Source organism: Cupressus sempervirens, chromosome 1 (assembly GCF_028749045.1).
Source record: "Cupressus sempervirens isolate cs-2001-9-10 chromosome 1, ASM2874904v1, whole genome shotgun sequence".
NCBI classification, from domain to species: Eukaryota; Viridiplantae; Streptophyta; class Pinopsida; order Cupressales; family Cupressaceae; genus Cupressus; species Cupressus sempervirens.
The window spans coordinates 598,483,036-598,490,494 of record NC_143118.1 but is presented as its reverse complement, the minus strand read 5'-3'; positions in this window follow the sequence as shown (position 1 = coordinate 598,490,494).

Here is a 7,459-nt window from a genome sequence, read left to right as displayed (position 1 = left end):
TGGATCTAAGCAATGTCTGGTTCTGCAAAAAGATACATGTACACTTGTACCATTTACCCATGATCCCAATTTGAACAAGAACAATAAACTCAATTAATCATGGAGCAGCAATATCAGAGTCTAAAAAAAAAAATCAAAACCATGTATACAAGTGATTTTATTGCTGACATGTTTGTGCCATGTGCAGAAAGTGTAAACAGTGACAAGCTAAAGTGTTGATAAAATTGTTTATAAGCATCACGAGCTCATGCTTGAACCCTATAAGTCAACTTAATCAACATTTTTTTAAAATCTAGATGAAATTGAGCAAGTTAAGTCAGAGCAACAATAAAGCCATAGTTTCATTTGTAGAATCAAAAAGAGAAAAATAAAATATAGTAATCACTATGTGCTACATGGAAAGTTATATAATAGCATAATGAACGACAAAGAAAGAGAAAATTTTGTTATTGGGGTTTTTGTAATAGCACTATAAATAAAAAAATGGAAGATTGTATGCTGTAATGGCTTTAAACCAAAGACAACATGTTTTTTGATCTCTCATGGCTAACCAAAAGGCAACTCCATACGTTGTTTTAAAGTGGAAAAAAATTGAAAATATATGCAACAGACCTGTGCATCATATTGATTGTTGATCCAAAATGAAAAATCTCACCAAGTGGAAGATTTTCAAAGGCAAAAAATAATTCCTCAAGCAAGTAATGTTATAAACGAAGAAGCATATCATGACAAGAATAAAAATCTGCCTAAAGTATGCAATGAGAGGAAGAGCTAATCTAAGCATAAAGATGAAGAAAATATTGAAGAAGACTTTGAGAGGAACTGTGTTATATTCAAACATCATTTTTCAAAGGTGAAGTCCCCTATGTCTGGTTCAAGTGTGCTTGAAAAAATTGGGAAGCAATCTTCTCAAAATTTTTAAAAAAAAATCAAGATTCCCTCAGCTAAGTACCTTGCTTTCGGATGTAGTAAAGATTGGATAAGGAGGTGGCACAAACTTTATCTCTAAAAGAAATAATGGAGAAAAGTCTCAGATTGCAACTATAGAAGATATAATATCAATGTTTGATGGTTTGGATCATCAACCAATAAAAGTTAGAGTGACCAAGTTAAATTATACTGTTCCACAACCATTCACCCTAGCAACTGACAAAAATTTTCTGTAGGAGTGCTGCCTTCTGATGCAGTAGTTACAAATGTCTCACTGTGTCCAACAACAGAAAGTACCCCACTTTCTTCAGTTCCTAAAAAAGATCAGTTCTCTGCAAAGCATGCTGCACAATCATTATCAAAACTGTCACACTCTGAAAAGAAAACTTCTAAGCCAACTGTAAGTTTGAAAGTCAAGCCTAGTCTTATTGCTTCTGCATCCAATTTCAGCTTTAGATGTGACACGAGAGCTAAAAAATGTAAAGAGTTCTACTCCAAAATAGGGCAAAAAAATTAAAAGCAAAAGAATATGGAAAATGACCTGAATATTCAGTCACAACAAAAGGAGAGAGGGAGTTCAGATGAAATGAAGCCACTACAAATGGCTTTGGATAGTGGAAAGGATGTTTTATTCCAAGGAAGTATAGATGTCTTATGGGTAGACAACCTAAATAATGAAGTTCTAGAAGTGAAGTTAGAACACTTCCTTTCAGAACTCCAGGCCAAAGCCAGACAACAAACTCCAGGGTTGCTAGAGACAGAAAAGTCTTCTAAAAATATGCTTGATTCCATAGGCTCCAAACAATCAATGGAATTTTCAAAAAAGGATTCTATTGGCGAGTTTGCAAAAACAATTATTGCTTATTGTATTATTTTCCCCAATTCAGAGAAGCGCCTTATTGAAAGTTGCAATAGACCTTTTCAACAAACTTTTTGCAAGCTTGTTGAATCATGAGGAAGGAGTGGTGTCTGCCAAAAAACTTATTTATTCATTGATAGTTATTTCATCAGATGTCAGGAGGATGGATGAAGTCTTACTTGAGGCATGCCTTCTTGATTATGCTATTAAGGCTGCAAAGACTGCAATCAAACAACATGTTTCAGATATGTTCGATCACCTTTATTCACAACTAACACAAGACATGGTATCCCTTCAGTCATAGCAAGGAGTAAAAATGCTTCAAAATACCTCTCATGGTGGTTCAGAGACTAGTAAACTTACCATACTTTTTTTTGTGGTGGCGTTCAATCAAACCCTATGGTTGAATTCTTCAGACAGAAGACTCCATTTTCTTCAAACCCTTGAGCTTTCCAAATGTTTCAAAGAAAGATGTATATGAAAAATGAAAGCTTTTTAGGGTTAAAGGCTTGTTATGCCTTTTCAAAGTTACATAATTCTTTGAAATCCAGGGGCTTTAGTTTGGGATTTTAATCCCTTCAATTAGTTTCACTTTGATGTAAAAGTGGGTATTTCCTAATAAAGGAAATAATATTACATTTTTGCAGAAATGATAGACAAAATAATATTAAAGTGATACATTTTTATCATTAATATTATTTTTGTTTGTTTAAAATGAAAAATATAAAAGAATAAGAGAGGTGTGAGTTTTTTGTTTTGCATTAATGTTTTGTTGTAAAAGGGAAATAATTAAATGATAATGTTATAAATCATTTAATAACTTCTCTTCATGGTTTAAGAGAAAAGAAATCAGTCATCTTTCTCCCATTATGGTCTTTAAATTTTTGTAGACATTGTGAATCCTTCTCGGAGAGAATATAGGCTTTGGGGTCAAATTTGACTTTTCCTTGGTAGTTGGAGGAGATTTATTGGCTGTTAGAGTGTTTTTAGGGCAGTTATTAGTGAGTCATTGGGTTCTTTATGAGATAATGGAGTTTTCCTAGGGATAGGACTTCATTAGGTGAGTGATTAAGTCCTCTTTTTTGTGCTATCATTCTACATATGACCCAAGAGGTTGGGTTTTGTACTTAATGAGTTTTAGAACTCATTTGAAGAGGGTTTTGAGTTATGCAAAACAATATTGAGTGATTTTTTATCCTGAGTATTGTTATGCATTTTTCTGTAACTATTTTGGAGATAAGTTGAATATATGATAATCTTTTACAGGTTCATTGTGGGATTTTTCTTAAGCCTTTATTCTTTTTCTATGATGTTGTGTAGTGTGTTTTCTGATTTGATAGATTAATTTATGAATTCAAAGGTTCCTCATTAATTTGTCTCAGTTTCTACCTTGTCACTGGATTGTGTTTTGTCTGCAGGTCACTTTTTGTGTTTGTTTTATTTTCATCTTATTAAGTGAAAATTTCTATTTCCTTAATGAGTGAGAATCAAAACCTTAATGTGAAACGCTGTTGCAGGCCAATATAAAGATTGAGTGCTTACTATTGCATTCCTATATATTGATGGTAAAAGATTATTATTTGTTGAAATCTCTCTTTAAACATCTTTGGTGCATCACCTTTTAGAAATTAGTTTTTTTTTTAAAGTTTGCAATCTTCCTTAACCCTTTTCTCAGCAAGAAAGTAGTGTTAGAGGAATCAATCAAGTGATTTCCCATAAAGGAGTCAACCTAGAATTTAGAGGTTTAGCCATTGATAGGTTACCCACAACCTTTGGCTGTCCCAATGTTGGCCTAAATTATCAAATTTCTCATGGAATTTGATAGGGTGCAAATTTAGGTGACAACAATTTTTGGCACACCCGGTGGGACCAAAGGAGTTTTTTGTACTTCTTTTGTATTTTTTTGATATTGTTGTTGGTGCGTTTGACAATATGTTCTTTTGCAAAAGGCAAAAATAAGCACACTTGGTGAGTCCGTTATTCTAGTATGAGCATTTTTAGTGCAGTAATTTATGAGTAAAGTCCAAATAAGAAGCAATGCTGCACCTCTTCAATACAGTGAGTTATCACCACCCAGGAGAGGCAAGCGAACAATTGACAGAGTGCAAGAAAGCTTAGTCAAGACAAGAAGAGAAAAATCTATTCCTCCTCCTACAAGTCCAGTATTAGTACAACCATTTCCATTAGTATTTGTCAGAAGAAGAAGGACTAAGAGAGAAAAAATAGCAAGAGCTTTTGCTGCGTTTGACCAGGGGAGTCCTTTAAATCTAGCACAACATGATCCCATACCAGTGGCTGCTTTGAAAAGTTTACCATACTTTTCAAGAGAAGAACAAATCACTCCTACAGAGCATATTCAAGATGTAGCTAATTTATGTGCATTACATCATGTGACTGAAGACAAGATTGCAGTTAGGCTCTTGGTAGCCTCATTTAAAGGAAAACCTCTAGAATGGTACAAAAGATTAGCTGCAACATCTATTACAGATTGGGACTAGCTGGGAACAACCTTGTGTGAATTTTTCAAGGATACCTAAGATCATTTGTTTCTAATGGAACAATTGTCAACTATCAAACGAGCTCCTCATGAGCAGGTATCTGATTTCAACTTTAGATTCCAAAAGACTTGGGAAAGAATTCCTGCAATAGTAAGGCCATCTGCTGAGCATGCATTCTTATACTTCCTAAGGGCATTTAACAACAACATTGCTATAATGATTCAATCATTAGGAGGAAATACTCTCCCAAATGCATATCAAATAGCTATAAGAGCATAAAATAATTTGATACAAGCTAGTCAAATAGCCCCAAGGCTTGCAATGCCTATTTTTCCAATTGCACCAAGGCTAGCTACAGCAAAGCCATTGCAAGTGGCTCCTTTAGCAGCCATTCCAGCTGTACCAACACTGCAAGCACCAGGAACATCTCAGAATGCATTACAAATAGATGTTTCAGCTCAGTCAAATGAACTTCAAGAAATCAAAGGCTTGCTACAAAACTTTGGTAATGAGATAGTTAATATTAAAAAGAAACAAAATCAAAATTATAGGTCTTATCAACAGCCTATACAACCTAGGTTTCAGAAAAACCAAGGGAATAGGCCCATGTTCCAGCAAAATCAAGGTCAAAGAGCATACAATAATAGACCTTTTCAGCCCTATAATCCAAATTCTGCCAGTACTTCAAAGAAAATGGTTCTTGTTCAGAATAACCTAGTACAAGATTTTGAATGGTGCTATCCTTGTAACCAAGCACATAATCAGAATACTTGTGTGAATGGAATGATCAATTAGGCACTGATGATTCAGAGTATGCCAAGCAACCAACAAGCTATAGCCAATGAAGTTTTAACATCCAATCAAGTAGAGCAACAACCTGAAACAACATTGTTAAACTGGAAAAAAGAAGACTTTTGTGGAGTTAACCGGGATGGTTCCACAATAGTGGATAACATGAGAAGCAAAAAGAGAGCTTTGGATGCCAACATACCAAAAAAAGTAGCTGTGGTACTAGATAAACTAGCAGCGGCCATCGTTACAAATCAAGCCCAGCAGATTCCTTCCAACCAAAGGATTTCACCAAGGGGTCAACCTTTACCAACTACTAACCATTCAGCAAATGTACCCAAACCAAGTGTGCCACCTGCTGCTCCAGCAACTGATAATCTGGTGACTCATTCTAAAGGTGTCAAAGTAAGTGTCCCTACCTTCAATATTCTAGATTCAATGAAGAAGGTTAATGTTTCCATGTCATTGTGGGATTCTTTAAGTATTTCGGGGCAAAAGGATTTGTTGCAATCAGCTTTGCGTGATTTGACTTTATCTAGTGAGCCTAGTCCTAATAATGCTAAAGTCATATTGACTAATGCTGAAGAAAGTCCAATAGTTCAAACTTTGGTATAGCCTAAACCACCTCCTTTTTATGTGTCCTTAATCATTGGAAATAGCCTAGTCCATAACTGTATGATCGATTTGGGAGCTAACAGTTCTGTTATGCCTAAACAAATTGTGGACAAGCTAGGAATTAAATATGAGCCTCTGGAATAGGGAGTTGTTTAGCTAGATGGAACATCAGTAGGCAGGATTGGTGTTATTAAGGGTTTGGATTTGACTCTACATGTCTGTCCAAATTTTTCTATTCCTCAAGATATCTACATCATTAAGCTACCCCCTTATTTTTCCTTGTGTCTTTCACATGATTTCACTACTAAGATAGGAGGTTATTTATCTTCAGATTGGTCACACATGTTGTTTAGGACCAGGTATGGCACCAAAGTCACTATCCAGTCTGAGCCTATTGAAAAGATCACATTGAGCCCTATAATCCTAGCCCTATCAATGCCAACTTGATAATAAATGAATTAGAGGATAATGGGGTAGAAAGTCAAACTCTAATTGAAGGTATTCTAGATATACTTCTTGATGAATGGGTTGTTCACGACCAAATGCAAAATACTTCAGCCCTTGTTGAACAGTCAGACCTTGGTGTTTACATGATGATGGAACCAAATGCTATGATCCCAAATCTTGTCAAAGAGGCTGACAGCATGATGAAGAGTTAGTTGAACAAGTTTGGGACATGTATTTTGATGGTGCTAGAAGCAAATTCGGGGCTAGTGGTGGTTGTATGATGATATCTCCTAGTGGAAAGAGGTATTCTTCTTGTTGTTGTTTCTATTTTAGCTATTCCAATAACATAGTTGAGTATGAGGCATTGATACATGGACTAGAATGGGCTAGAAGGATAGGTATCTGTTGTTTAGGGATCTATGGAGATAGTGAGTTAGTGATTAATCAAGTGAGGAGTTTGAATACAACCAAGAACAATTTGTTGAAATCTTATAGAAATAGAGTATGGAATTTGTTAGAAGATTTTGATGCCATAAATCTGATTTTAGTTCCAAGAAATCAAAATAGACATGCTAATAGGTTGGCCGTCATAGGGGCAGAATTTAACATTCCCAAGGAAGTCAGCAACAAAGGCTAGAACAAACATATTAAGGTGGTTGTCAGACCGACTGTACCTGATAATAGCATACATTGGTAAGTTTTTGACAATTACCAGCAAATCATAAATTTTATCAGAGAAGAGGCAGAATTCTCTCTGATGAATCAAGATAAATTTCAACATCTCTTTGATGATCAGATTATATAGCTGAAAAATAACAAAGTTCCAAGGGATTGGTTACCCTTGAATCAATATTTAATACTAACGATGAAGCTAAAAAGCCAAAATCCAGCATTCAAGTACAACAAGATCATTACGAAGAGGTGGAGGTTTTAGTAGGGTAGAAACTTAAGCTAGGAAAAGTGTGTACATCAGAGGAGAAAGTGTCTTTTATGCAACTTTTTAATGAGTTCAGTGATGGTTTTTCTTGGGAGTATGGAGACTTGAAAGGCTTTGATCCGAAATTAGCACAACATACCATCGAATTAGAAGCTAGTGCTAAACCAGTTAGGTAGAAACAAAGGCTTGTGAATCCTAAATTAGAGCCTTTAATGCAGAAAAAACTTAACAAACTGATTGAGAGCAAGATAATTTTTCCAATCAAACATACTTCCTAGGTTTCAATCTAGTCCCAGTAAGGAAAAAGAATGGCGAGCTTAGGCTTTGTGTAGATTTTAGAGACCTTAATAGGTCCTCATTGAAGGATTGCCACCCTCTTCCCTC